Raw genomic sequence first — 14,704 nt, 5'->3', positions numbered from 1 at the left:
CTGGCTGCCCTCTGACACGGGATTGAAAGTTCCACTGAAGTCTCCTTTGTGATGGCTTAAGTTCACCCTTCCCTTCCCAAGCCCACATATTATCCCTGACCCGCCAATATTCAAAGAGTCTTTAATAGACAAGGGGAATCCTTTTCTGATGTGACACCCTTGTGGAACAGCTGGCCTACTGTTCAATATGGTGATATACTGTATCTGTGACTGCAATAGCCACTGAAATGTTTGTCTCATCTTAAGGGTTCACTGTGAGGTTTCTGACCTCGAGTTGCGCTATGGTGCTGTTTCTCTATGAGTGGGTCCCTGTTTTCTTCATCTCGTGCGGATGATGTGATGCACATTATTCCACTGAACTACAGGTGCTATAGCTGGTGAACATCAATTTAAAAGTTGTAGGATTTTAAATGCTTTAAAAAGTGGATATTCAAACATGACTTGTTCAACCCTCACTCTCACGGGAAGGCGTATAAATACCATGACATTACATGGACATTCTGCTTGTCATGAGTATGTGTTTTAGCATTTTTGCGTGTCATTTGTACACTGTTTTGTACGCCAAAAAACACTAGGTTCAAGCAAGAAAAACACTTAGTTAGGGTAAGGGAAAACTTTGTGGTTGGGCTTAAAATAAGTATGTAAACGAAATAAAATATGCACAGAAACAACGTAGCCCAACTACGGAAAATACGTCACAAATGTCAATAAAAAACATGTGACGATCATCACGTGACAAACGTCACTAAAGTAACTTACAAAATAAAACACCGGTCAACAACGGTCTCGAACACGAGTGTCCTGGTTAAAAGTCTAATGTTTGTTGGGCCCATCCACCTACTGTAAGTGGCCTTTCTCACTTTTTATACTACATCACTAACTCTTACCGTAGCATTTATATGCGGATGCGTTTACATTGCAGTCAGTACAGGATACATGGTGTACAAATGACACACGATAATCAATATAGGCATACACGCTAAACGCCCTTAGCATTGTTCTGGCATTTATACGCCTTTTCATGCGAATGGACTGACTTGTTTGTTTATAAGAAACCACCACTGGATGCTTTTTTAATATATTGTATTTCTTTTACCAGCCTGTCTTATTGAAGGTCCCCAGATGAAACTTTTGATGTACAGTCAGTATTTCCTATTTGTGAAGCATTATTGGCATGATGCTAGCAAAATGTCAAATTTAAACTGCATTGTACATGCTCTCTGATTTAGAACGCAATTAAGCCCTCGATGCCTGTCTCCCTGAAACAATCATTATTTCATTCGTTTTCAATGTAAGACTGATTTTCCAGTGTCTGTCATCAGTTTCAAATCACCAGTAAAGCACGACGATGCCAGCGTTCACCCGTGTCATGGAAATTCTGGGCTCCAGACAAGCAAAGAGAAAACTAGGAACCCCTGAGGCGTTCCCCCGCATGCTCTCCTACACCCCTCCCTCCTCACCGCCTGTGGCTTTGTGCCCCAGGCCTCTCAGCCCTAGCAGACATGGAGGATGGGGGGTTAGGGGCACAGATGCTGCTGCTCTGTACTCCATCAGCCTAATAGAAACAGGCACTACAAATAAAACAGACTGGCGTGCAAAAAAAAAAAGCATTGGGACATGCCACGGCAGGAAGCTGTAATTTTGCCAACGTGTGCCTGACACGCAAACTACGGTTAATATGGTCTTGCCACCATTCATGGGCATCCCTAAAAAGATGTCTTTTGATTTTGAAAACAATGCGTGGATGGCGTTTGCTGAGTCTGTTTATTTTATATGTGTGTATGCATCATTTACTGCAAGTCCACAGACTGAGGGCAGCATTAGCTTAGAGCTGCTCCATGTTAGGTTCAGTTTTTAAGTCCAAAAACAGCTTACTTTGACCAAGTTGGGCCTAAACCTGCAAGGGAGTGTATGAAAATAATTTTTCATTTTATTGGGGATGGGAGTGGAGCCTTATATGTATAAGAAAGACCCTCCAAAGTGTTATTACCAACCGCCAGCCGGTATTGTTATCACCTTGTTAGTGTATGTGTGAGTCATCATGGCATAATGTGGTCCTGGAGACACCTACTGTAGCGGGAACTACCACAGAGGCGGTTGTGAGTACTATGCCAGATGTTTATATTTCTGTCTGTGGACAGATTTTGTCACCGTGATAGCGTCTCAATCGTGCAAGAAGCAGTCCTGGAAATTTAAAGGTGTGTAGATGAAATCAACATGAAGGCTGACTTTGAAGATGGGTGTGGTCCGAGCAAGGGCGTTGGAAGTAGGGGGGGTAGGAAGTAGGGAAGGTCCGATTTTGCATTGCGGCTGGTGTGATTCCATCTCTAGTTAATATTTTCATTTGAACCTCCCCTTTAAAAAGAGAGCGCAACAACACCATTATTAACTGCAAGGCAAAGCAAATGATGCATCCCAATTTAAACATTTACTAACATGCATTTTCACAATGTATGCCATCAATTCATGCACATTAGAAGGGAAAATTAGCGATTGCTAATTTTCACTTTCATGGAACACATGATGACATCACACCCACTTTCTATTTTTGAACCATGAGCCATTAAATGAACAGATGCACTGAATGTGTGAATTGGACCCAGGCACCAGCTCTGCCTTGTGTTGATTGCATACACTAGTGAATAGACATTACGCTCTTTGCCAGAGATAACATTCAATCACAAAACACTTCTAAGATCAACATGTTTTGTGTTTCTGAAAATGGGCAAATCTGTATCAGGGCTTTGAGACAGGACTGTTGTCGTCTGCATATGTGAAAATGCACCCTTATGAAATTAAATATATAAATTAAAATAAGATAAAAATGATAATACCCTCCCCCTTTTCTAACACACCAAATACTTTTTGTACAGTCCCTAACCACAAGTCCAAAATAGCATTGTCTTTTATTTAATGTCCAGGGTTTTAAGCTAGATATATCAATCTACACCCAACGCAGCATTGGCAGTTATCCCTTTTGGAGCATTTATTTATGGCGGTTGCAAAGCATTTATTAGAGCCAACATTTTGGAGTGCCCTCTTTTCAATTTTCAAACCATTTAGTCTCAGCAAAAACAAGCAGGCAATCCCTCAAGCTATCCAAAGACAGCAGGGATTCAGGCGATTTCTCAAAGTGGAAAAAGTGATGGAGGCGAGCAGGGTTTGCCCAGCGGCTGGCCAGATGATGTATGCTCCCAGACTCCCCTGGGGCGCCACCAAGAGGTTGGACTCAAAGAAAACCAAACGTTCCAAACGGTTGGATCAGACCGCCGGGGTCCACGGTGTTTTGTCAGTTACAGGGACCCTCTTGCTCTTTCACTGTGCCCTCCCCATGTTCAGTTTAAGATACAAGAATGTCTTGCTTGAGACCTTGAGGGCATGTTCGATGCCCCCCCCCTCCTCACCACCGCTCACCAGGGGACGTGTACTCTGCCAGTCGGCTCTTGCTTCTCCAAGCTGTGCTAAATGTGACATGAAATACGAGTCGTTCTGTAGATCTGAGAGGGTAATAAACACACCGAGCAAACATTTGAGCCCATGTGCACTCACAAACACGCTGCCGTACACCCGTGGACACAACACAATATGCACACTCGCACCAGACACACCAGTACCACATCGACATGCAGCCATGCGTGACAGTCCTTCACTGCAGCTTTTGTAACTAGATCTATTGCCAGTGGCAAAGGGTTTTTGATGATATTGTGGTCTGGATAATTTTATTTTCTAAATTAAGAGACGGCGAACGCATGACATAAATGGATTGAAGCCATTCATTCTCAATTTTCTCAACAAGCTGTGATGTTAAAAATGGTGTGGAATGCGGTTTTGTAATTAAGGCTTATGTTAAGGTATTTTTTCTCAATATTTATGAATACTTTTTTTTCTTTCCCCTTTAGCATGCAATTAATCTAGAACATGCAATCAAATAATTTGGCTCAAACAAACAATACAGTGCCCGGGGAAGTGGCAACTTGCCAATTTAGCCTTTATACCTGAATGTACATGCATGTCTGTGTCAGTAAAGATGGATCGATATGCAGAGAGTTGCCTCATGGTCTGGTCGTAGCGCAGACAGTCTTGCTTTCAGGGGGCCCCTCCCCTTGTATCTGATGAAGAAGAGGGTAGAAACAGCTGTGTAAGCCACAGTTAAGGCCTGGAAAACCCAGCGGTGAGACAGGCAACCTTATGCACTTTAATTTAATTGAGCGGTCATTTGATATGGTCCAAGCAGGCTAGACGGCTAGTTAAATTGTAATTTTCGACAGCTTGATAAACGGCGCTGATGCTCCGTATGGCTGCCTGAAAATAGGTTAGTATAATTTCTAGTCTTAGATGGAGGTCGCCTACTGGTTTGGGACATTGTGGCATAATAACGATGTGAACTGTGCTCGTCTACATACTTCATTGCTGTTCTGTTGTGGACCAGAAGTTTGAGAACTTTTTAGACAATAAAGCATTTTGGCCTGTTCTTACTTTGATAAGTGGCAATTAGATTATGGTTAAGCCTATGTAAGATTAGACATGCATTGGTAAACTAAACGTTGGAGTAGGAGATACGAATTGGTGAAATAAATGACCCTTTCCCCGAACAGTGATTGTACAATCATAGCTTAGCAACAGTAACTAGGCACAGTCAGCCTGTGAAGGTTTGGATTTCTTTGTGATATTTTGTATTTCAAGACTTTGGAGAGTTGTATATTATTATCTATGAATAAAATTTGCAACGAATAGATTGAACAGTGTGATTGACAGCGATGACTTAAAGTTACTATAAGGAACTTTTAACTGGTTATGAAACAGTCTCAATTTAATACTGATGCTTCTATATGGCCTACTTAAGCAGACCATCAGCGAGAATACTGGCTATTTTAGTTATTCCTAATGCATGTCATCGGGTCAGATTCCATGCAAAATTAGACAAAAAGATTTACGGCACGTAGGTTCACCAGAAACTCCCTCAGCTCAGACTCCAGCGGGGCCTCCGGACAGACACCGATTCAAATTCCACTGCCGTCTTCGACCTGCAGTCGGAGCCAGGAGCAGAGCTTCGCCTCGCTGCTCTGCTGGTCCCCGCTGGGAGCCAACAACGACACCACGCTGCTGGAGGCCCAGGCTGTATTGCTGGGCCTGCTAAAGAGAAGAGAGGCATGGGAGAAGCAGAACCAGGACTGGGCGGGGCAGACCATCAGACCTTGCTGCAGTAAAATTATCCTTTTTTTTTAAAGGGAATCTGGTATTCGGAAACACTACCACTTTTGTCCACAGGAACCGCCAAAATCAACACAAAAGGAAAGTTTGTCGTAGTAGCTTTAAGATGCAAACGTTGACATGTAAAGCTTACTACTTAGCTAACTGGGCCTACATCATTTTTTGGGCTTCATTAGAAAGAAGACCAGAACTTGCCAAATACAACAGTTAGTCCACACCCTCAAAGTCTGTTAGAGTATATTAACAATAAATCTAAGCTCTGTGTTGCTATTCAGTTTAAACTGAATGGCAACACAGAGCTTGTGAAATCAAAGACCCATTGTCCCAAAAATTACTATGAATTTCAAGTGGTAAATCTGCCACCGTTGTCATTGTAAGGGATATACGAGCAGTGCTAAAACCGAAAGCTTGACAGGCGTAGTAGCAACAGTAAAGGTCAATTGAACCAGCGAAAAGGTCTTTGTTGTTCTTGTGCTGAATTCAAATAAGTGTGTATTCAGTGTTAATACAGAAAAAATAGTCACAAGAAATGAAATACTTCGACAGATTTAAAGTTGAGGGTATATTTTTCCCCCTTTCCAGGGCACACTGTTGAAGAAAGATTATCTCAGTTGATAATGCCATTCATCTGGATTCATGCTGTTCGCTCTGAGGTCGATGAGTTGCCCGTGTGCATTCATGCGCTGGTGTGTGTTAGGTTTTAATGAATTACGCATACTGAGTGGAAATGTTATGAGATTGTAAATCAGAATACCTCATACATATTTTATACATTTTCCTTGCAAACATAACAGCGTAATGATCATTTATGCTGAACGTAACGTCCAAATGATGCACATACTCAAAAAAGTCAGCGGAGTTGCCTTTTTAAAGTGTTCTACATTCTAGTGCTTACATTAATGCATTCATTTATATTCATATATTTCTTAGGACATGACCCAAATTCCGTACTTCGGAAATATATTTGTTTTATATGGGTTTTTATCTCAAATATGGACATTTTGTGATAATATATCTCACACACAAAGTTTAGGGAAAGTTTAGAGCACTGTTTGAGAAGTTTGTGCGTCATGTCTGTTTCTTTCTTTCTTTCTTTGTCGTAGCACTGATCTAGCTTCAACCTTATATTTTGCTTATAGCACATAGTGGCTGACAGTGTAGCCTTCTTCAGGTAGTGGAGCAGGGCATCCATTAATTGTGGGAAAAAAATCTAGGTGTCTTTGGGCAAAATCACGTGCCAAATTTATGTAATGCAATGGTTCAATATATCGTCATACAACCGTTCGTATGATATCTTCTGAAAACGTATTCTTCATTTTTTGTGCGTCTCCCTATGAATGTCCAGGAACACGTGATGTTTGTGTCAATTTCCGCTTGTTACATGCATACATTCTTTTCATAATAAACTTCTGTCTTCACAGGAAACAACTTTGTTAGTTTTAGGCAACAAAACTACTTAGTTAGGTTTGGGGAAAGATTGACTAGGTTAGGTGTAGGCAACAAAACAACTTAGTTATGTCTAGGCAATAAAACTTCTTAGTTAGGCTTAGGCAACAAAACTACTTAGGTGTAGGAAAATATGTACTTGGTTAGGTTTAAGAAACAAAACTACTTAGTTAGGTTTAGGAAAAGATGTACTTGGTTATGTTTAGGCAACAAAACTACTTAGTTAGCTTTAGGAAAAGATCAACTTGGTTAGGTTTAGGCAACAAAACTACTTAGTCTTAGGCAACAAAACTACTTAGATAGGTTTAAGGAAAAGATTGACTTGGTTAGGATTAGGCTACAAAACTACTTAGGTAGGTTTAGGCAATACAACTACTTAGTTAGGTTTAGGAAAAGATGTACTTGGTTAGGTTTAGGCAACAAAACTACTTAGGTAGTTTTAGGAAAAGATATACCTGGTTAGGTTTAGGCAACAAAACTACTTAGGTAGGTTTAGGACAAGATTGTGGTTTGGATTACAATTACATGTGAATTGATTTTATGGGATACATACGAATTAGAGTGCATTATTTATCGTATGAGAACAGCCTGAATTGTGATAATGCTCTGAAACCCAGACATTGCAATCAGTTGCCCTCCACCTACAGTAATAACCTCTTTCACAATCAACATGATGTCGTGCAGGGCTTTGTCTGGATCCAGGTTAATGAGCCACCTCCCATGAGCCGTGCTACTATCTCAAGCAGTTTCACATCTCAGGAGAGGGGGGGGGATAGATTTGCATACTGTACTTGCTGTACTGAAATACAAAGTTAACTTCTCAACAAGATTGTCAGTGTCGGTGTGCTGTTTCCCACAGAGCATTGCACCACCTGCTGTGTTAGCTGCAGGGCGCTTCAGGTAGAGCATGAACCGGATAAATTCAACACATGCTGGAAATTCTACGCATATACCTGACTGGAAGTGTTGAAATATATCATAACGTGCAAGTAAAATTGGATGTTCTATTGTAGGTAGTACGCTATGCTTTCTATTTATATGGATTGATATAGATTGTGGCCTATACGACCATATTGCCCTCTGTGGCACCTGTTGATGGACAAAGATAAATTGTGCAAAAGTCAGTGGCTTAATTTGAGCCATCCCTGCTCCTTAAATTTTTTAACGCACTGTAAATGTTTATTGTCTCATAAGTACGCCCACCCACCCCCAAGTGTTTTCAGTGGTTGTGTGCAAATAAGTGGATAGTCTGAAGCTGCAGCACTGAAACCCTGCAAACCACAGTGAGAATTGGTGGGAAAATTGACTGACACCACACCACTGGGTGATTATGGTTTAATCTAGAGGTGTTTTGTAGTCAAGGTTATCACTTATTGTCAATCTCTGAAAGAAAAAAATGTTCCATTTTAGCAGATAATACTGAGTGTCAGCATGACTGATTTGTAGTGCTTCAGGTACAGATTACTTCTTTCTCGGTGCTAAACAGCAAAAGAAGAGCAGGGATCCATCACCGTGCCCTTGACCTTCAAAACAAATTACCTTCCCAGCATTCTCCCTGTCTCTGCTGCCACTGTTTTTTTAATAGCCATAGGAAAAAATTATAGAGAAGAGACATGACTTTACATGACGTGCATTTCAACTGATTAAATACGACATGCCAGTAGTTTGAACTTGCCACGGCGCCCAGGGCAAGATGGTGACCAGATTAGTTTATTTTTCCCCCAGTGCCAAATGCATGTGTAATATCAATTTAAGGAATATAGAACATTTCATAAACATACTGACACCCAAATCGACTATTGGATTTCAGCCTCAGCATGCATTCGCTGTCAGTTTCAACATGCTTTATTCCCTTCATGCGATATAATAAATGAGAGGGAAAGTCTTGCGCACGTGTGGGTTTGCAGTCAGATCCCCAGCGTAATGGACTCGATCGTGTACTTGTTATTCTTGAAGCAGTTATTCATGCACTATTGGCTATCCCACCTATGAACTTGGAGTGGCTTTTTGAGGTGGAGGTCAGTTGGCAGGAGCTGGCGCAGCATCTGCGTTACTGCAAGATGTCAGGTCCCAATAATATGAGGGTGTAGGTTTTCGTCGGAGTGAGAACAGGGAATAACACGACGTAACTCAGTGCAACTCAAGATTTAAACCAAAGAAACACAGAGTCCCGTAGGAGGTAAGGCACTCTTGCTTGTGAATGTCGTACCCATAAATCTCCATCTTGCCCGCCCGAGATCCAGTTGCAGTTTAGGACAACGCTGCGGAGTTGAATGAAGTGAATGAAATGATAGTAAATCCCTGCTGACGTGGATATTCAGTAAAGAGCATTGCAAAGTGTTTTTTGGCTTTCCACCATGGAGTGAATACACCAAGATGGCTGAAACGCATCACCACCTCTTCAAATCTTGGCCTCTTGGTTGTGTTTGTACTGGTGGTGGCAAGACAAAGTCAGTGGGGCGGATATGAAGCGACCCCAGAGAGGTGCCGCCTGAGGCAGGGCACAGTGCTGACAGAGGTCAGAGCTGCAGAGTTTTAGGTTGCAAACTGCCCCGCTGCATTGGGCATAATGTTTATACTAGCAAGCTTTGCTGAATTTGAAGAAGCCTGCATAGCCTGCGTACTTTCAGTCAGTATATGCAGTGAGCTGGATGGAGATCAGAGGTTCAATATTTTACAGTTTTTTGGACATAAATTTTTATTTGTGGTTACATGCTGGCTTGAAAGAAAAGCACACTGAGAGGCTAAGATGTGCCGCAAGTGCAAAGGGGCAACGTTCGAGGGCTTACAAGAGAAGAAAAATGAATTCATACTACATTTTTCTCTTTTAAAGTTTGCCGACACTCTGCTCCAGGTAGAGTGCTCCCCTCCGGCCTGTTCTCGGATTAGCGTGCGCCGGCCAAAGTCAACACGAGAGGAAGTGGAGAAACGACTTCCCTCATTCGCACCAAGACTGCTAATGCCTCGGCAGATCTGGTGTCAGAGCAGTCAATTTGAGATGTGTAATTTGGGCTCAACCTAGACCAAATTTCAATCTGACAAAGCTGAGGAAAGAATGTGTTTATTCTTTTATTTTATTCTATATTTCTGTTGGTTTTATTCTTGTGATATGCTTTTGAGCTTTTTCCTTTGGCGTGTTATGCAGTTTTTTTGTGCATGTAAAAGGTCTGCAAAGTTACAAAGCCCGAAGTCCACGCCAAAGGGAGTTAATCTTCCCAACAGAAACACTGCTCCTAAACTGCCTGAAATGCCTTTGTTGAAGTCCTATCTTTTCTTCCGTTACGTGGTGATGTCAGGCTGCCTAGCATGTATTATAACTTATGTGGCGCTGCATCACATTTTCTGCATTTTAAGGCCACTCGTGAGGGCACTTTATCATGTTTTCTCCATTTAAGGACACTCATTAGTGCACTGCAACTTGTTTTCTCCAGGGCACCCTAGAGGGCACTTTATCATGTTTTCTCCACTAGAAGGGCACCCTAGAGGATATTTTATCATGTTTTCTCCACTAGAAAGGCACCCTAGAGGATATTTTATCATGTTTTCTCCACTAGAAGGGCACCCTGGAGGGCACTTTATCATGTTTTCTCCACTGTAAGGGCACCCTGGACGACACTTTATCATGTTTTCTCCACTGGAAAGACACCCTGGAGGGCACTTTATCATGTTTTCTCCACTGAAAGGGCACCCTAGAGACCACTTATCATGATTTATCTATCATAGGGGCATCCAAGAGGGCACTTTATCATGTTTTCTCCACTAGAAGGGCACCCTAGAGGGCACTTTATCATGTTTTCGCCACTGGAAGGGCACCCAAGAGGGCCCTTTTCAGGATTTATCTATCACAGGGGCATCCAAGAGGGCACTTTTGCAGCGTTTCTTTCGAACATGGGTTCACAAAGGCCCCCGTCCATCAGTGTGCTTATAAAATGAAATCCATTACGTACATGTGTTACTGGAAAATCCTGTTCCTGTACAATCGACCCACTAATTGTGCCTAAAAATATAAATAAAACTAAAGTTGGGGGAAAAAAGCTTATGTGCATCTCTGTGCAGAATACTTATTACATTGAGAGTTTTACATCCACGCTACAGAGGCCCAAACGGAAGGGTAATAAGTCTGAAAATGAGGCAAATTGCTTGTAAAAACAGGTTACGCAAAAGTCACCAAAACATCGTCAAGGCACTGCTTGCCACCTCTTGATGTCAAAATTGGGTCATGTTCAAGGCCCTTCCCAACCCACCCGTATTTAATTGCCATGTGCGAAAGAATTTCCCATGTGCACACAAACCAGTCAAGTCTGGTGCGGCCTAATAATTGTTCACTCAAATCGCCTCTTTGTGCTGCTGTCTGCACTCGGGCTGCCAGGATTTTTTTTTCTACTTCCCCCTTTCTGCACTCTTCAAATGAGATCTCCCCACGCTTGCGATGATGGCTCAGAACGAGCCATTGCAAAAATATTCTCTAATTGACGGGGGTTATCTGCTCAAAAAACCCTTTCGCTACTGTCAGCCATCGCATAGAAGACCTGTCGAGCTGTTTGATTACAACCAGGAGCAAATTTGTCTTTTACAAGCAATCTATGACTCACAGAGACATTTATCCCTTCCTCTACCGACGCGGCCCCTCCTCTGCTCCGTCCAATCGACTCTTTATCCTGCTCAAAGGCTCTCTGCAGTTTTCAATGAGAGCAGCATGGGGAAACAAGCTGTTTGGGTTCTACAGCTATTGACTTGATTTATCGACTGGGTGAGAGAAAAAAGTCACCAAAATTAAGCAGCAATGACAAACACAGAAAGAGACTGGTGGGAACAAAAAAAAACCCACTTTGTTTTAAGCGGAGCAGCCTGTGTGTGCGCTGCTGATATGGATCCCTCATGAGAAGGTTCAGGTCACTGAATCCCTCATCAAACAGAAAAAAAGATTTAGTTATTTTTTGCTTCAAAGTTAGAGGGGGGAAAAAAAAACAGGAAACAAACAGAGTTTTTTAGCATGCTCTCTGCAAAAGGGTTTTCTGTGACGCTTCGGAATGATAAATTATACAAATGTCTTTGGAGGCCACATTAAATGGTTGATGAAAATAGCAGGCCCTCTGAGAGTTCACTGTGCCTTCTCTGTATAGCAGGCTTTGATGATGGTAAATGGTACACTGTTTTATCTGCTGTGACAAAGTGTCAAAGTCCTGCAAAGCTTTCATCCTGAGTAATTTAGTGTGTTTTCTCTCCAGTGAGACTTAATGATTGGTATTGTCTCGCTAGCTGGGATTTTACCTGCACTCGCCGCATCCATTAGACGCCTCTGAAACCCTAAACTGCAGCTGAGATGAAACAGGTCATGTTTTTGCCCATTATTGATGTCTTAAAATATTGAATATGTCAGTTAGGTCTTGTAGCTTGTTTGGCTGTTGTGTGTGTAGGTGTGTGCGTATAGAAATTCAAGCTCAGGTTAGACAGACTGTTGGCACGGCTCCTAGTTCTGACCAAGAAAGCAGGCCCTGTCAGACTCTCAAAAAACCCTGGGCTGGAGATGAAACAGAGAAGAGTGTGTGTCGGTGTCTATATGTACGCACTGTGTATGTGTGTACCTATGAGCCCCGTGCATCTCGGGCTGACGTTTCCAACTGGTGCCGGTGTAAATAAGGCCGCCGACCACAGCAGGTGTGGGGAGCAGGGCCCTGGGAGCAAGGGAGGTCTGCGTCCCTTCAACCCCATGGCCGCAGCCAAGTCGTCCAGGAGAAGTCAATATTTGCACTCGGTATCAAAGCCGGCCCTGTTTTTTTTATCAAAAACCAGGCTGTACAGAAGCAAGCTTGTCCATGAATGCAGGAGATGTCGGGCGATGCTATATACAACAGTAGCACTGGCGTTACACACTTGTCGTATTTTGTGGAATTAGCATAAACTTTGTATTGGCTATGTATTTAGGAGAAATTGTGTGTTGCCCATTTACTGTAATTTGAACATTGTGGCAGTAGCGTGAATTCAATCACATTTTTACCTTCTTGTCTCATGACAACATTAGTGAACAGAACATCTAAAGGTGCACTAGTCAATATTTTTATATGAACAATGGGTTAAATGACTATGTGCAATAAAGATGTCACCTGGAGATCTGCTTTTCCAGCTGATTGGACAGTTATCGGGTCATTAAATGGGTGTTATCAGTGGTTATCAGCCTCATAGATGTGGGTCAATAGAGCCCTGCTACACCCACTAGTAGGTCAGCGCCATCTAGCGACAGTAGTAATTATGATGAATAATATATGCCTCGGACGTGAGGCGCTGTACTATAGACAGCGTGAAACTCCATATGGGGTGGAAGTCAGGGTGGGGGAGACCGAGGTTTGCATCCTGTGTGAAACAAACAACGTATGATTGTCTTTGTGTTCAAGTTTCACTTTCACTTTTGAAACTTATTTCAAGCCCAAACACATTTTTTTTATTTGTGTTCAAAATGTAACGTTTCATACAGTTTTACAACATGTTAGAACGTGTTGCTTTTAAGATTTTCTTTAACTTTTACAACGTATTAGACTTAGTATGCCCCTACTGACCCACAACTATGATGCTCATAGCGAACGATAACACACATTTAAAGGCCTGATAACAGTCCAATCGGGTGCAGCTTCTGGCCTCGTGTTTTTTTGCCCTGTCTGGCATTAAAGTGATGTTGCACGCTCTCATGTTTTAGCAGTTACGAGCTAATTTCATCACAACTGATTGAAATGAATGCCAAAACTTTCAAATAAATCAGAATGATCCTTTTAGGCTTGTTTAGTTGCTACACCTCTTTGGCATGAATTGGACCTGGACTTCCAGTTTAATCTTCTTTTATATAAAATGTATAGTCTTCTTGTGTATCTTCAATTTGTCAGTCTATATTTAATCTAGTAATATCAATATCTTTCAATGGCAGTGCTTTGTTCGCAGCACCTATTTTCTTTACCTTTTTCGTATGAGAAATCACACTCCTCACTTTTTAATTTCAAGACACTGACAGGAGTCCAGACTAGTGTCTGGATCCATCCCTCCCCGTCTCTTGAAAGTGTGTGGAAAAACACTTACATGTCTTTGCTTTGATTTGCAGTGTGTGCATAGGGGGTTTCCATCACTGTTTTTCTCATGTGGTCCGCTGCTCGTGCTCCTGTCTGCTCATTGAAACCATCCTCTCACGGGGCTCTGAGACAAGACCGTGTCTTGACTCTATCACAGACCGTTGCAGTGGATTTTTTTTTCGGGTTTACACAACCTCAGTTGCAGTGGGGGAGTTTCTGTAAATTTACTAAAGGAGGCGCAGATTGGTTGGTAATACGCCTCCAGAAAAGCAAAGAGACACCAGTTAGAGAGGATTACACATCGGGGATAAAAGATTAGAGTATGTTGGAAAATGTAGCAGCGCACAGATTCCTAAAGTAAACAGGCTCTCGAAAGCCATTACTCAATTATACAATTGTGAACAAGACCACATGTGTCACAGGCTTTGGTTAACACTTGGTGAGACACAGCGAGGTCCAGTTTAAAATTTGTCCCACGTTGGTTTTCACACACCTTCTTGCATGCGACGCAAATCAGCCACACTTGAGCTTTTAAGGCTCCACATTAGCGGGGAGCTGGTGGTAAACAAGCCGAGCAGGGCACCGCTCGCCCGACTCTCCTGCGTTGCAGTCTCTTTTAGTGTCCTTTTATAGCCTCCTTCCTTCCTCCTCACACTCCACAGTCTTCCGAGAGGCCGTGCAGGCACACTGGGGAGTGAGGAAGTCAGCATGCTTCATTAAGTGAATGCGGCGCACCACGCATGTCACTGGAAACAACAGAGGCTCTGTTCAGGAGCGAAATGACACTTAGAAATAATAGTGAGCCAGAAGCTTCCTTTAAGGAATGGCTGATGGTTACGAGGTCTCCAGCTGTGGTTCACAGATTTTTATTTTATATTAGCAAGCTGGAAGTGTTGAAAAAAGCCTGCTTCCTTTCATGGAGCTCCTTCAGTCTAGCTTGAATACAAAGGCATTGAACTAAACAGCATTTGTAGTAGTTGTTGTTGTTATGT

The 14,704-nt window shown here is 42.3% G+C and overlaps 1 protein-coding gene and 1 long non-coding RNA gene across 15 annotated transcripts in view; one reads left to right on the top strand and one right to left on the bottom strand.

The window, feature by feature from the left end:
* The window catches only part of LOC119481199 (collagen alpha-1(XXV) chain), a 178,416-nt gene that overhangs the window by 7,658 nt on the left and 156,054 nt on the right, over nucleotides 1–14,704 (top strand). The window lies entirely within an intron of this gene.
* On the bottom strand, nucleotides 991–13,229 carry LOC119481227. Its single transcript, XR_005205140.1, has 4 exons — nucleotides 13,090–13,229; nucleotides 12,110–12,112; nucleotides 7,603–7,614; nucleotides 991–1,000 (listed from the first exon to the last, which is right to left on the bottom strand). It is a non-coding gene; the product is annotated as an uncharacterized LOC119481227 (long non-coding RNA).

The sequence above is a fragment of the Sebastes umbrosus genome, chromosome 22 (assembly GCF_015220745.1).
Source record: "Sebastes umbrosus isolate fSebUmb1 chromosome 22, fSebUmb1.pri, whole genome shotgun sequence".
Lineage (NCBI taxonomy): Eukaryota > Metazoa > Chordata > Actinopteri > Perciformes > Sebastidae > Sebastes > Sebastes umbrosus.
Note: the sequence above shows the minus strand (reverse complement) of the source record. Positions and strands in the feature narration are given on the sequence as shown.